The 16,995-nt window shown below is 42.4% G+C and overlaps 1 pseudogene; it reads left to right on the top strand.

Moving 5' to 3' along the window:
- The first annotated feature begins 7,872 nt into the window (after positions 1–7,872).
- On the top strand, positions 7,873–7,971 carry LOC145566332 (small nucleolar RNA R71; annotated as a pseudogene).
- The last annotated feature ends 9,024 nt before the right edge of the window (positions 7,972–16,995 follow it).

The raw sequence follows: 16,995 nt of genomic DNA, 5'->3' as shown, positions 1-16,995 counted from the left end.
AACCCCGAGCCAATAAGGGTACGTAGGGAGGTTGTCACCACCCCATGAAGGTACCGACCCTTGTTGGGGCGGCACATAAGGGTAGTTGACCGGAGGTGTGACCTCCCCTCTACGCACACTAGCGTCAAACAAGGCGCTAGTTTGATAAGACAAAGTTTGGTGGTCCGAGTACATACCTTGCATGCTCAATTGCATGCGCTCCATGTTGGCTCTCATGGCCTCCATCTCTCGGAGATAAGCATTTCCTTGGAAATCTTGTTGTTGTTGTTGTCGTTGTTGTCTTCTTTCTCTTCTTCTTCTTTGAGCATCATCACAAAAATGCTCATGTTGTTGTTGTAGTGGTGGTTGTTGTTGCTCTTCATCATATTCCTCTCCTCCTCCTTCCTCCTCTTCCTCATCATTCTCATCACCCCCATAAATCTCATCACCCTCCTCCATCTCATCATCAATCCTCCCATTGTCCCTAGGGACCATCCAAATGTTTCTAGCCACACGAAGGATGGAGGTGGCGACCGGGTTAGGGAGTAGGAAATGGTGGGTATTTCTCACTAGCCAAGAGTAAGTACCGGCTCTCCTAGTGCTAGTTATGAAACGCAAAGTGTTAACTTGTTTCAAACTAATCCACACGTTTTCACTCCTTCCAACCGGAGTGCAAGACTTCAAGAACCCCTCTTGCTTAAAATACGACACAATACATGTCACCATGCCCCACAATGAATTTCCCCCGTTTTGACCCCATGCATTATCTCCTTACAACAATTCATGAAGATATAGCCAAAATTAATCCTTGACCCTTACTCCGGCTTGGTAGCCATCCATAACACCATAATCTCCTCCCGAGATAAATTCCCCAAATCTTGCTTATTAAAGACCGAATACCCAAGAATTCTATGAAGGATCCTAAGGGCCGGATGGATAATCTCACTAGCAAGGGACTTCTTCGAATCAAACTCCCTCCTGTTGGCTATGGTTTTCCACCAAGAAACCTTATTATATTCAGTTTGGACTAGGGAGATAAGGGGCTCGAAGATATCACCATTGGGGTTGAAACCAAGGGCTACATTGAACTCGGCTAGGTTCATGGTGTGTTTGACATTGAAGAGTTGGAAGGAAATAATAAAGTCGGTTTCCCCCACCTTATTGAACTCAAATGTGGAGAAAAACTCAATGGAAGGCTCCAAATAGGTTCTAGGGGAAGACTTTATAAACTCACTCAAGCTTAGGTTGTTTAGAAGGATGTCAAGGTCATTGTCAATTCCTAGCTTGGCCATGTCCTCACGAAAGTAATGGCGGGAAGGTCTAAACTTCCGGTCTTTCATTTTGTTATAGATGGGGGTTTGTTTAGACCGGTTCCAAAACTTGAGAGGGGGTAGAGGTGGAGGAGGAGCATCATCTTGTGTTGTGGAATGCGATTGGGGTTGAGGGTTTGAGGGTTGGCCTTGAGAAGATTGGTCGGGGGATTGGTTTTAGCGCTTCTTGCTACTTTTAACTCTTCTTATCAAATCCATTTTGACAAACTTTTGATAAGATTCACAAAATTCACAAGAACAACACAAACTCCCTCAAACAAAACAACTTCCACAAAAATTACTCACAAACCTCCTTACAAATCCAACCAAACCACCACAAACTACAAGGTACCTGTTCCAATCAACACAACAGCCAAAATCCAACAACAAACAACAATATCAACAATCATTCATCAATATAATCATGAATCAACAAGAAAAAGTAACAATCACCCAAATATACCAAATTTCCCATAAATCAACCATAAAACACAAAAATCATGCTCAAAATCTAGGTAAACAGACCAATGTAAAGAAATCAATTGAAATTGACAAAAATATTACAAAGGTTAGAAGTATACCAAGATTGGAGACTCAAATTAAACTCAAAGCACTTCAAAGACCCAAAATTTCCCGAAAAACCACGAGAAAGAAGAGTAGGAGTGTTGAAAATGGAGGAATATGGAAGAATTTGTGAAAATTGTAGGCAAAAGTTGAAGAAATAGGTGAGAAATTGATGTTTTGGGGTTAGGGTTTGAGAGGAGGTAGAGAGAGAAAGGGGAAAAAATAAGGAGAATAAGAGAAAATAAGAGAAGAGAGAGAGAGAAGAGGGGCGCGCCCGGGTAATAAACCCAGATTGCCGCGCCCTCTCCCGATACTGCCGCGCCCGCGGCAAATCTCCCGCGCCCGCGGAGAGACCGCGGGGCAACCGCGGGGAGCTCTTGGAAATTTTGGGATTTTTATACCTGACGGGGGGCCGCGCCCTCTCCAGAAATTCCGCGCCCTCTCCAAAACCTCCCGCGCCCGCGGAGAGATCGCGGGACAACCGCGGGAAGTCCCTGGAATGGAATTTTAAATTTGCTCGAATTGAGGCCCGCGCCCTCTCCAATCATGACGCACCCTCTCCAAAACCTCCCGCGCCCACGGAGAGACCGCGGGGCAACCGCGGGAAGTCCCTGGAATGATATGCTTCAAAAGGTGAAGAGGCCCCCGAGGTCTCTCCAAGCCCTCGGGGAGCCCTCTCCCCTGCACTCTAAACTCTTCATCAAACCCCTTCTTTCCAACAAGTGATGATAATAGGCGACCTACAAAACAAACACAAAACCAACACAAAATAAAATCAAAAACCAATCAAGGAAAAATAAAAGAAAAGAAAGGAAAGAGAAATGAGATGAGAATCTGGGTTGCCTCCCGTAAGCGCTTTTGGTTAACGTCATTAGCTCGACGTGCACCACCATCTCAAGGTAGCTTAAAAAGAATCATTTTGTGAACAAGTCCAACAAACAATCCATCATAGTACTTCTTGAGCCGATGACCATTAACCTTAAATGAAGATGAGGAGTTTAAAGGAGAAATCTCCACGACACCATTATCAAAAACATCTTTCACCAAGAATGGTCCACTCCATCTTGACATGAGCTTTCCGGGGAAAACCTTCATCCTTGAATTGTAGAGGAGGACTTTGTCACCTACACAAAACTCCTTTTTCTCGATCAACTTGTCATGAACCTCCTTGTAGCGAGCTTTGTAGGTGCTAGCACAATCGTAAGCATCAAGTCGAAGTTCCTCTAGCTCATGAAGATCCAACCACCTCTTCTCCCCCGCACTAGCTAAGTCAAAATTTATCTTCTTGATGGCCCACAAGGCACGATGTTCAAGCTCTACCGGGAGATGGCATGATTTGCCATAGACAAGGCGATATGGAGTGGTACCAATACGTGTCTTAAAAGCCGTCCTATAAGCCCAAAGAGCATCATCTAACTTGTTCGACCAATCCTTTCTATTCCTTGCACCCGTCTTCTCAAGAATGAGCTTTATTTGACGATTGGAGACCTCGACTTGGCCACTCGATTGAGGATGATATGGAAGGCCGAACCGTTGATGCACTCCATGTTTCCTCAACATATTTTGGAAGGCGTTGTGAACAAAATGAGATCCGTTATCGCTTATCACAGCCTTAGGCACGCCAAACCTTGGGAAGATGATTTTGTTGAACAACTTCAACACTACTTTGTGGTCATTAGTAGGGGAGGCAATGGCCTCAACCCATTTAGAAACATAGTCCAAAGCCACAAGTATGAATTGATTACCATATGAAGATGGGAATGGTCCCATGAAGTCAATCCCCCAAAAATCGAACACCTCTAACTCAAGAATGGGCTGTTGAGGCATCTCATTCCTCTTGGAGATATTCCCAACCCTTTGACATCGGTCGCATGACTTCACAAACCCCCATGAGTCCTTGAAGAGATGCGGCCACCACAAACCACATTGAAGAACCTTGGTAGCGGTCTTGGAAACACCCATATGCCCACCACTAGGGTCCGAGTGGCACATCCTTAAAACACTAGGCACCTCTTCATTTGGAACACAACGCCTAAGTAAGCCATCAACCCCTCGTTAGTATAATATCGGATCATCCCACAAGTAATGTCTTGCCTCCCTTTTGATTTTCTTCCTTTGGTTTTTTGAGAAGGAGGGTGGAAACTCCCCACATGCTAGAAAATTCACCAAGTCGGCATACCATGGGAGTTCCTTCACCTCTATGGCATATAAGAAGTCATCAAGCATTTTATCCTCAATTGGTGAACCATCATCATGAATTTGATCACCCTCAAGGCGAGAAAGATGGTCCGCCACAACATTCTCCGCACCCTTCTTGTCCCTAATCTCAATCTCAAAAGTTTGCAATTCAAGCACCCATCGAATCAACCTAGGCTTGGACTCTTTCTTGGCAAAGAGATACTTGAGGGCCGCGTGATCCGTGAAAACTATGGTCTTGGAACCCAACAAGTAACAACGAAATTTCTCAAAAGAGTGCACAATTGCTAAAAATTCCTTTTCCGTTGTTGTGTAGTTCTTTTGAGCCCCATTGAGTGTCTTAGACATATAGTAAATCACATGAACCTTCTTGTCTACACGTTGTCCTAAAACACCTCTAATCGCCCAATCACTAGCATCACACATCAATTCAAAAGGAAGATCCCACCTTGGGGCTTGAACAATAGGAGTTGAGATTAGGGCCTTCTTCAATCTATCAAATGCCTTCAAGCATTTGTCATCAAAAAAGAACTCAACATCCTTTTGAAGAAGGTCATTTAGGGGCTTAGCAATAAGTGAAAAATCATTGATGAATCTCCTATAGAAACCCGCATTACCAAGGAACGATCTCACACCCTTGATATTCACCGGAGGTGGAAGTTTCTCAATCACTTCTATTTTTGCCTTATCCACCTCAATGCCTCTATTTGAAATTTTGTGCCCAAGCACTATACCTTCCTCCACCATGAAATGGCATTTCTCCCAATTCAAAACAAGATTGACCTTAACACATCTTTCCAAACACTTCTCAAGGTTCACAAGGCACTCCTCAAATGAGACACCCCCCACCGAAAAGTCATCCATGAAGACCTCCATTTCCTCCTCCAACATGTCCCCGAAAATACTCATCATACACCTTTGGAATGTAGCGGGTGCATTGCATAACCCAAAGGGCATTCTTTGATAGGAAAAGGTCCCATAAGGACATGTGAAGGTAGTTTTCTCTTGATCATCGGGGTGGATGGGGATTTGGAAGAATCCCGAATATCCATCGAGGAAACAATAAAACTTGTGCCTTGTTAGTCTTTCAAGTATTTGATCAATAAATGGAAGAGGGAAGTGATCCTTCTTGGTGGATGTGTTTAGATGTCTATAGTCTATACACATCCGCTAACCCGTGATCGTCCTAGTTGGAATGAGCTCACCCTTCTCATTCTCAACCACGGTCATGCCCCCCTTCTTTGGAACGACATGCACGGGGGAGACCCACCTTGAGCTAGAGATGGGGAATATGATTCCCGCATCCAATAGCTTGGTGATCTCATTCTTTACTACTTCTCCCATTTGGGGATGTAATTTTCTTTGTCGTTCGATAGAAGGAAGGGCGCCTTCCTCAAGTGTTATGTGGTGTTGGCACAAGGCGGGGCTTATACCTTTAAGATCATCAATTGTGTACCCCAAAGCACCTTGGTGCTTTCTCAAAACACCACATAACGCTTGAGCTTGGCTCACGCTCAAGGATGCACTAACTATCACGGGGTAAGTGGAATGAGGGCCCAAGAACTCATACCTAAGGTGTGATGGTAGAGGTTTGAGCTCTACCATAGGCACACCATTACCTTCTTTTGATGTGGCCGCTTGCAAAGCTTCTAGGCTTGAGATTTTCAAGCATATTTGCTCATCCACTTCCTCCATAATTCCATTAAGACATTCCTCATAGAATTCCACTTCCTTGCATGGTGTACCTACTTTGTCCTTGTTCAACAAAACATTCTCAAGAGCATCGTTAGAGGTGAGCAAGTGCTCATGCATGGAAGACACAACATGATCAAGTGAATCAATCATCATGCAATTTTCTTGAGAAGAACATGGATACTTCATGCTTTCATTCAAATCAAATTTAATGACCTCATCTCCTACCTTAAGGGAAATCTTTGCACTCCTCACATCAATCATAGCACCTGAGGTAGCAGGAAAGGGTCTACCTAAAATGATTGGAATGGTAGCATCTTCATCCATTTCAAGCACAATAAAATCCACTGGGAACACAAACTTCCCAACCCTCAATGGAACATCTTCTACCTTACATTTTGGAAACTTGATTGACCTATCGGCTAATTGCAAGGTAATGTTAGAAGGTAAGAGTTCCCCTAGTTCAAGTCTTTGATAAACCGAATATGGCATTATGCTCACACTAGCTCCCAAGTCACATAAGGAATTATCAATTTGCATCTTGTTAATGGCACAACGGATGGAGAAGTTTCCGGGGTCTTTCAATTTGGGTGGCATTTTGTTCATGATGATAGCACTACAATTTTCGGTCAAGTTGATAGTCTCCACAACCTCACAAGTCCTTTTCCAACTCAAAATATCCTTGAGGAATTTGGCATAATTTGGCATTTGGTTGATCACATCGGTAAAAGGTAGAGAAAGATGAAGTTGTTTTAGCATATCAATTAATCTCCCAAATTGTTCATCCAATTTGTGTCTCATGAATTTTTGTGGTTAAGGGAGCTTGGGTTTCACAATATCTTTCTCTACTCTCACCTCTCTAGGTGTCTCAACCACAACCTCATCCAATGATGCCCTATCCCCCTCATTCTCAACCAAGGCTTCCTTAGGAATCTCCTTATCTTCACCCTTCCTAGGCAATCTCTCCTCAAGAACCTTACCACTCCTTGTAACAATAGCATTCACGTGTTTCTTGGGATCAAGATCTTGGGAAGGTAAAGAAGAAGGGCTTGCATGATCTTTCAAAGCATTAGCAAGTTGAGAAATTTGGTTTTCAAGCATTTTATTGTGGGTCATCATTTCATTGAACTTTTTATCACTAACGGCCATGTATGTGTTCAACAACTTGGTTTGATTTTCAATTATTTCTTCCAAATTGGTCCTAGGTGAAGAAGGTTGTGAATAGGAATTTTCACCTTGAGTCCTTGGAACAAATCCGGGTGGGGGACCTCTTTGAGCATTATTTTGAAAATTGCCCCTCCCTTGATTGTTCCAAGTACCCCTATTTTGATTTTGACCATAACCTTGATTATGGTTACCACTACCTTGATTATGATTACCACTACCTTGGTTATGATTTCCATAACCTTGGTTTTGATTACCATAATTTTGGCTTTGATTACCATAATTTTGGCTTTGATTTTGGCCACTATAACCTTGGTTATTATAGCTACCACGAGAACCTTGGTTCTCTTGGTTTCTATAACCACCACCTTGGTTATATTTGTCAAAATTGCCTTGATTTTGGTAATTCCTATTCCATTGACCTCTTTGGTTATCAAACCTTTGAGCATTATTATTTGACACATAATTCACATGCTCACTCTCATTGTTATCAAACTCATCAACACATTCATTAGGACAATTACTAGAGTCATGATCATACGATCCACATGCATCACAAAACAAACAACCCATAGGCATATTATGTGTAGAGGGAGGGGGTTGAGAGTTAGAAAGAGTACCTCTCCCCTTAAATTGGGAGGGAAGATTCGAAGCTTGGGAAGAAGAAGAAGAGCTCTCCAACTTTGCTTTGATTGCGGTCATCTCCTTTCCCAAGTTTGTCATTTGGGAGGAAAGGTTGTTGATCGCATTTAGATGGTCCACCGAGTACAATGAAGATTGCTTGCTTGAAGAGTCTCTCTCCCCATCTTGCCAATCTCTATAGTACGTCACCACGTCCTCAATAATGTCCACCACTTCTTCTTCGATCTTGTTCATCATGATTGGACCCCCGGCCCCCCCATCAAGGCATGACTTGCCTTGGGGACTTAAACCGCCACAGAAGATTTGGACCACTTAGTATGTTGGGATTCCGTGGTGAGGGCACTCCCTTTGATACTCTTTGTATCTCTCCCATGCTTCGTAAAGGCTTTCATTTGGCCTTTGCTTGAACCCTTGAATCAAGGCTCTTGCCTCCGCCGTCTTCTTTTGAGGGTAGAAGCGGGACAAGAAGGCCTTTGTAACATCATCCCATGTTCTCAAGGAATTGGGCTTCACCTCTTTATCTAGCCACTCTAAGGATCTTCCTTTGAGAGAGAAGGGGAACAACTTGAGGCGGATGAACTCTTGAGAAACTCCGTTGACTTTGATGGTGTTGCAATATTTCTCAAATTCTTTAAGATGGTTCAACGGGCTCTCATTCTTAGCCCCACTATATTTCCTCCTCTCAATTAAGGTGATCATGGTCGGCCGAATCTCGAAATCATTTGCCGGTGTTGTAGGCGGAGCTATGCCGCTCTCAAACCTATAAGCACCGGGTATTCCTAGCACCTTCAAGGCCACTCTTGGATTTTCTCCCATGCCTTGCTCTTCTTCAATCTCTTCTTCACTTGAAGAACTATACCCCAAGGATCGATTAGCTATTCTTCTCCTTGAGAGAGTCCTTTCGATTCCCGGGTCAAAAGGCACAATGGATCAATCACGAGCTCTATGCATGCAAAACTTCAAAGAAAATATTAGTAGCACGGCTACAAGTGTAGCCTAAAGAAACAAAATCTTTTTGTATTTTTTTTTCAATTAAAATGAAGTAGACTCAACAACAAAAGCTAAGCACCAATAGCATTCCCCGGCAACGGCGCCATTTTGACAAGAGGAAAATGTATGTCGTTATCTACCCTTCCCACAAGTCAAACTAAATTTGTAAACACCTAACCAACCTTATATGAATATAGGGCAAGTTAAGGGTCGATCCCTAGGGAATGCAATGATGAAAACTAGAGTCTAAGTAAAGCTACCTCGAAGATGGAGTTGAGATTATGGTTGGCACTATGGTAAACTAAAACAAGTCTAATCAAGTAAATCAAAGGTCTAAACACTAGGGATATGGGTTCCACATGCAAGTTCAATGATAATGCTAATTTAGAGCTCAATCAATTAATTCAAGTATTGCAATGGACAAACAATAGTAGCAATCAAGAGAGTTCAAATGCTATCTCCTATAGGCCAATCTAGGAATCACTATGAAAGGCAAATCAAGAAGAATCACAAGCAAACCCAATCAATTAGAGCAACTTTCAATTCAATTGTTCATGTCATTAAGAGTTACAATGCAATCTAGATTAATCTTATAGGTTGATCCCTCCTAGTCTAATCAATCACATGCAAAACTATGTCAACCAATTTTATTGCAACAAATCAATCAATCAAAGAGCATCAACTAGCAATTTCATTAATCAAACATGCTTCCCCCTTTGCCTAGCAACTAATCTACTCACTAATCATGGTGAAATTCAAGAACAAATAACTAGAAATTGCATTAATCTTCATTCTATATCAAAATCTAAGAGAAATCAAAATATTAAACAATATCAAATTGAAATCCAAAGAAAAACAAGCAACAAGCATAAATCAAATAGCAAGTAAGTAAGAGATGAAAGAAGGAAGAGATTCTCACTAATATTGATGATTGAAAATGAAGAAATCCAAACTTGATTGATCAAATGTTGAGTTACAAATCCAAAACCAAGAACTTCTCTCTAACTTCTCTCTAAGTTCTCTCTCTAAAACTAAGCTAATGAAATATTATCAAAAAGTTGGTTTTAAAAAGGAATTACAATTCTATTTATAAGTAAAGAAGAAACTGGCAAATCCCGCGCCCTCTCCCGATGAACCCGCGGCCGCGGAGAAATGGGTACGGAACCCTCCGCGGGCTTTCTAGGCAACACCCGCGCCCGCGGCAGGATAAACCCGCGCCCGCGGCCCAAGATGCCACGCCCGCGGCTAATCCCCTGCTCCCAAAACTCAATCAGGGGTTCGCGGTCTCTCTGAGATGGAGCGCCCTCTCCAGATTTCCCGCGCCCGCGGGGCAACCACGGGAAGCTCCTGCCAAAATCTTGCAATTTGTGCTTCTAAAGCCCGCGCCCGCGGCTCCACTGACCCGCGCCCGCGGCCTGCTGGAAATACCTTGGAGATTTCTCCGAGGCCTCTCCAAGGCCTCTCTAAGCCCTCTCTAGCCAAATGCTTCTTCCTTACTTGGTCATTAAGGTCCCAACTTGATTCCTTTGCAAAGGTGATTCTCAAAATACCTACACAAGCAAACAAAGAAAGGAAATAAAAGGGAAAAAGAGCAAAATAAAAGGAAAACACGAGAAAAATACGAGAACCATAAAGAAAAGAGGAGAAAGAGAAACTAAAGGAAAAAGGACCAAAAATTAGAGAAGAAAGCATGAAAAAGGGAAAGAAATAACCCTAAAAGACTACCCTATGAGTGCCATAAATGACACTCATCAGCATGCTGCTGACGTTGTATTTCAGATTTTGCAAGCACCGGAGGCTGATGATGTCTGATGAGCTGCCGGTGTCAATAAGGATTCTTCCAACCAGTTGGTTGGCAACCTTACATTAAATGACAACCGGGTCATCATGCGGACAGCGGACGCTTCCCCTATCCTTCTCATTGATCAAGACGTATGGGAAGGAGGTGCTTGCAGATGTCTGCTCATCACATCATCCTTGTCCATCTTTTAAAGATGGCTCTTGGTGCCCCGGATGGTAGGGCCACCACAGGAGAACCCGCCTGCTATTGTGTAGACCGGCTCCTTGTCGGTATCCGAGATACTAGCAGGCTGGGGGGTAGTCTTGGAGGACTGACCCTTGTTTTTCTTTTTTGCCCCGACTGGGGACTTAGAAATGTAATACTTCAACAGCCCTTTGTCAGCCAGACGGTCCAACGCCCGCTGAAGATTGAAGCAGTCGTTGGTATCATGGCCGACCTCCTCATGGAACTGACAGAATTTATTTTTGTTCCGTGACTGGACAGAACTCTTCATAGGATTCGTCTTTTTAATGGACAGCCGGTCCTTTACCTCCATGAGGATGGAGTTGCAGTCTTTATTAAACTCGTACTTGGAGACGTACGGTTTAAACTCTTTCTTTTTCTTCTGGGACGGCTGGTCAGAATCATTAACCGCCCAGATTTCTTTTATTTTCTTGCTCTCTTCTTTCTTTTTGGCCTGCTGAGCAGACCGGCTGTCTTTCTGCCTGTCGGACTTCTTTGAGTCCGACTGGCTACCAGGCGAGCAGAGGTCGGTAGCTTGAATGTAACATTTCGCCTCCCTCAGGGCCGCCTGTAAGGTGAAAGCCCCTTTTCTGACTAGGTCGAACTTAAAAGTCGACCCGTCTCTCAGACCCTTGAAGAAGTCTGTAAAAGCTACCTCGTCAGACAGTCCTTGAATCTGAATTCTGATCAGATTGAACCTCCTGACATATGAGCGCAACCCTTCTCTCTCTCCCTGCTTAACAATGCTCAAGTCAAGGCTTGTTTTCTTAGCAGGGATGTTCATTGAGAAGTTGGAAGCAAATAGGAAGGCAAGCTTCCTAAAATTGTCAATGGACCCGGCTGGCAAGTTGCCAAACCATTGTTGGGCAATGCCCTTCAATGTAGCCGGGAAGCATCGACACCAAGTGACATCATCCAACCCCTGTAAATACATGAGGTTGGTGTACGCCATAACGTGATCTTCCTGGTTGGTAGTACCATCATAGGTACCCACCAACACATTCTTAACCTTGGCCGGCTGTGCCGCCTCGGTTATCTCCCGGGTGAACGCAGAAGGTTGTTCACCCAGGCGTAGCGGACGGAACTGCCAGTCTAGTGGCTGGACATTTTGATATGCCGCCTGACCTCCAAAGAGATTCGGTTGCATGAAGTGAGGGGGATACTGTCCGTAACCCTGAGTAGGCACGTACGGTATAGCTCTAATCATGTGAGGGCCAGAATGGACGGTATTACCGCCTGTCTGGCTCTCATGCAAGGAGGGTGCACTCCCTGCAGAATGGATTTCTCTTCCGGTTTATGATCTCTCGGGCATCGAGAATGGATTTTTTGCTTCCCACCGGCTGCTGAGTACGGCGGGTGTTGTTGTTCCTCTTAGGAAGGAGAATTTTTTACCAATCAATGGTCCCAGCTGCCTTCTCCTTTGGATGAGGAGTGGGCTGCCGGTCTCTGACTGACTTCCCATTCTCCAGAGGAGTCTTCTTCGCCGACTGACCTTTATTAGGGCCAGCCCAGCTTTGGGTGATCAGCTCTTTAATTTCACCCTTGAAACTTGTCATGAATCTCATGAGTTCGTCCCAGGTGACAGGGGCAGATCCGGCAGCCGTTTGGGTTTCCCCTTCCGGCTGCCCAGAGCGCTTGATTCTGAGAGAGCCATCATCGGCTGTAAAGGTTTTGACCTGAGGATCTTCATCCTCATGGTCTGTAAAGACTTCTGGGTCATCGCCCAGACGGTTAGGGGATGGTACAGACTCTTGAACCATCTTCGAGGTACTCTCCCCACAGACGGCGCCAAATTTTTTTTGGTGTTTTTGCCCCTCGGGAGAGTTACAATACGAAGTCTGATCCGGCTGAGCTGTACCTGCAAAATAACGGAGACTCCGGGTGGTTGGAGATCCGCCTCCGACGGTCAAGTTAGTAACTTGAGAAGGAATAAAGAGAAAGGAAATTTAGGTGGGTATCTGCTCGGATTCCAAGCTCAGGTCTTTCTCTGATGTGAGAGAATGCAAGTGTAATAAATGGTAAAAAACGTGCCCTCAAAAAGAGGGACCTCTCCTTATTTATAGGGTTTTTGGGATTTGTGCCCTTGATTAGGTCACTGAACCCTAATCATTGGTGGGCTGCGCCGTTTTGCGGCTTTCTCGGGATTTGGGCCTGAAGGCCGCCTTTTCCCTTAATTTCTGGAGTGACACGTGTCAAGCAGGGATTGGTCCACTTTGGGCCATCCTAAGACTGACACGTGTCATCCTCTGATTGGACTACGTGGCGGGGTAAAATTACCCTAAACACTCATTAATGGGAGAGGAAGAAGAAGGATGGTCGTTCTTTTTTCCTCTCGCACTATTATCTTTCAAAAGATCATCTTCAATGTCAATGCCTATGTTATAGACAGCCTTGAAAGTATTCAAGTTGTGTTGGTATTTTAAGTGCTTTGAATACTTCCCTTGGAGATTCTTGATAAACATCCTCACAGATTCCTTTTCAGTGGGAGTTTTGACCATATTAGCAGAAGTTTCCCTCCATTTGTTGAAGAAAGAAGTGAACCCTTCGTTTTCTTTTTGTTTTAAAATCTCAAGTTGTCTGTGGTCTGTTTCGTCTTGGATGTTGCACTTATATATATCTATAAAAGCGTTTGCTATGGACTCCCAAGAAGAGGTTTTTTCTTTCTCGAGAGAAAAGAACCATTGCTGGCAAACGGTCTCAAGAGATAGTGAGAATAGAGAGGGGAAAATCTTCTTATCGATACTTTTAATGTTCATTATAGTTTCAAAGGCTATTAGATGAAAGTAAGGGTTATCTGTTGCTTTGAATTTAGGGATGTCAGTGGCGTTGAACTTATGCGGAAGAAGTTCTTTGTCCAACGAGACCCCTTGTGAACTCATGCCTTGAAATTTATAGTCACTAGATAGCTTGCTCAAACTTTCTTGCATAAGGTTCATTTGTTGTTGCTTCACAGGGTCATCAATTTTAAGGGTTAAAGCCTTTAACACCTTAGTCACGTCATTCAATTGATTCCTAAGTTCATTGATCTCTTCTTGACTTGCCATTATCTTTTTAGCCTTCCTCTTTTGAAGAATCGGTTTATCAAAAAGCGAGACCTGAATAAAGGTGTTTTCCTTGATTAATCGCCCTTCTCTCCTCAACCAAGTACTGTTGAAAAGGAATTTGGGGATATTCATTGTTAATTATTTGACTTGAACTATATTCAACATGCAATGGATGGAGGAAGTGAAGAATGATTGGAATAGAATGTGAAGAAAATGATGTAGATGGAGGGATATGAAGAATTAGGAATAGAATGCACCCCCAACTCAAATGACGGAAAAGACCGACTCATGCATGAACCTAAGACATGGTCATGGTGACATACTCTCGAAGTGTGTGCTAAGACTAGTGAGCGTAGGTGATATGTTAAGACTCGTGTCATGACCATGTGGCTAGACTATGTGACTTAGTGTCTAAACTCAATTAATAACTTAATAAGGTATGATTGACAGTAAAAATTAACCGAATTATTTAGCAAACTGGTTAATTAGACACTAGGTGATGACTCAATGAATAATCCGAACTGTCGTCAAAACGACAGGACTGGCGTCGCACTGTGTAGTGTAGCGCCAGACGACAGAGCTGTCGCTAGGCGCCACACTCCATAGAGTGGCGCTACAGCTCAGACTTTGGCGCCAATGCTGGAACTTCAATTTGAGACTGTTTTCGGTGTTATTAATCAACAGGGGTATGCCTAAAGTCGTACTAGGTCAATTCTGATTAAATATTAGACTTTATTTACTCAAATCAATTAATCAATTAGTTAATTAGGCAAAGTTCTTTAAGTCATTAATTTATTAAATTTTGACACAAGTCAAACAAACGGTTAAGAAAACATAGTATATGCACAATAAATTATGCACAATTAGTCAAGTAGGCACAATATGATGCAATGAGTTTGCAACCTAACCATGGCTCTAGTTCTCTAAAGTTCGGGATATGGTTTAGTCAATAGAGGGTCCATGGTTAATTGTCTGGATGCACCGCGTGGAAGCCTAACCGTGAAGGGTTGGCGTGAGTGGATGGGACACCGCGAGTTTTAGAAAAACTCGCTTCCATGGTTTGGTGAATTCAACATTCTCGGATGTACCCTTTGTTGCTCAGAGCGTTCAATCAGGTTGATGGAGCATGAATTCCCAAAGGGTTATGTCCATATGTAAAACACATATGGGTTTCAGAAAAGTGAGAAAAACTCAATCAGGAAGTAGGATCGAGCAAACAATGCGAAAAACTAGTCGAAATTAGAACGCATATTTCTGGCTCGGTATTGGAAGAATTTGGCGCCAGCAAACAAAGGTTGGCGCCAGGATTTAGCAGTAGCGCTTGGCGACATGGCTGTCGTCTGGCGCTACGGTTAAATGTCTGGCGCCAGCTTCTGTTCGCTGATGCTAATTCCTACATCTCTCAGCAGCTTTATGTGCTCGATAAAATTTTCCAGTTTCGGGAAGTGTTATTTCGGTCCTAATTATGAAAAATATTTCTCAAATTTCCTACGTGTAAAATCCTATGTTTTAACTCATTATGGATGGTCTTTCCAATGAGATCTTTTTTATGCATATGACAATAATGTTAATGAAAATTACGCACATGAAATACTTAGAACGTTTCGAGTCTCATCCACTCATTCTAAATCATTGCCAAAACAAATTCAGGAATTAAAATAGAAATCCTCCCCAGCGGAGTCGCCAAAAAACTATAGGGAATATTTCAAGCGTTAATCCCCTAGCTTGAACCCCACTGTGATCATACACTAAAGTACGGTGGCATCCAAAGGGAAAGAATATAGAGCAAAAGAGTCGCCAACAAGTTTTAGGAACTTGTAAACCGTTCACAGGGTGAAGGTTACACCCCTTAACGATCCAGGAGATCGTCAACTCCATAAGGTCTTGAACCAAATAAGGTTCGGGGATGAAGGTACAAATCCAACCTAAAAGAGATTGAACCTGCCCTAATAGTAGGCCTCTACTTTATTCAGATCGTATTCATGTGCGCTTTCAGACTAACATCCAAGCAATAGAATTAACCTAAACATGTTTATCTATGTTGGTTGAATTTAATGCACAAATAAATCTATTATTGGATATCACTTAAATTATAATCAAATTAACCCTAAACAAGATGATAAATTATCTTATTAAGCGTGATTACAAGTACCAATTCCCTTTAAACATGCATAAAAGATGTGATCAAGCAATAACAATAAATATCAAGCAACATAATAAATAATCATCATAAAGATAATAATAATTATTATTATTATGAAGACAATTATAAAAATAATCATCATACTTAAAAATAATCATCATCATAATAACAATTATAATCATAATCATATTCATGTTAATATTAAAGCATAGCAAGATCCAAGGCATGATACTAACAAGATTAATAACAAACCCTAGCATGTCACTAAGCAATAAAAATAAAATCTTTAACCCTAACATGATACTAACAATCATAAATATTAGGAAGAACATAGGAAGCATCATACTTTTAATCATATTCCTTTCCAAATCCTTGTCCATCCAAGTGATCAATAGAAAACTACTTTCACATGTCCATATGGAACATTCGCATACCGGAGAATGTCATTCGGGTTATGCAATGCTTTTTCAACATTCCAACGATTCATGACTTCTATTTCTCCGAGTTACTTAAAAAAAGATTGAAGTACTTATGGATGATTTTAGTGTTGGTGGCTCGTCTTTTTACACTTGTCTTTATAATCTTGAAAAAGTTTTGAAAAGGTGTCATGAGACGAGTTTGGTCTTGAATTGCGAAAAATGCCACTTTATGGTTGAAGAGGGTATTTTCCTTGGCCACAATGTTTCAATGAATGGAATTGAAGTTGACCTAGCCAAAGTTTCTATGATTGCATAGTTGCCCCCTCCTACTTCTATCACGGGAGTAGGAGCTTTTCTTTGGCATACCGGTTTTTACCGGAGATTTATTAAAGATTTTTCATCAATCGCCAAACCTTTGACCGAATAATTCAAGAAGGATGTTATTTTTAGCTTTAATGAGGCTTGCCTTGAGGCAGTTTGTAAGCTCAAGGAAGCTCTCATCCCCTCTCCCGTTGTGCAAGCTTCGGATTGGAGGTTGCCTTTTAAGCTAATGTGTGTTGCTAGTGACTTTGCATTAGGTTTTGTTCTTGTGCAAAAGAAGGAAGGAAAATTATGTCATCTATATTGCAAGTAGAACTCTATATGAAGCTTAAACGAACTATACAACGACGGAGAAGGAAATGCTAGCGGTTTTATTGCCTTTGATAAGTTTAGGTCCTATCTTATTTGCTCTAATGTGATTGTGTACACAGATCATATAGCGGTTCGATATCTCATGAATAAGAAAGAAGAAAAGCCTCGCCTTATCCGTTGGGTTCTCTCCCATTAA

This window comes from Chenopodium album, chromosome 1 (genome assembly GCF_948465745.1).
Source record: "Chenopodium album chromosome 1, dcCheAlbu1.1, whole genome shotgun sequence".
NCBI classification, from domain to species: domain Eukaryota; kingdom Viridiplantae; phylum Streptophyta; class Magnoliopsida; order Caryophyllales; family Amaranthaceae; genus Chenopodium; species Chenopodium album.
This window is presented reverse-complemented; position numbering and strand designations above follow the sequence as displayed.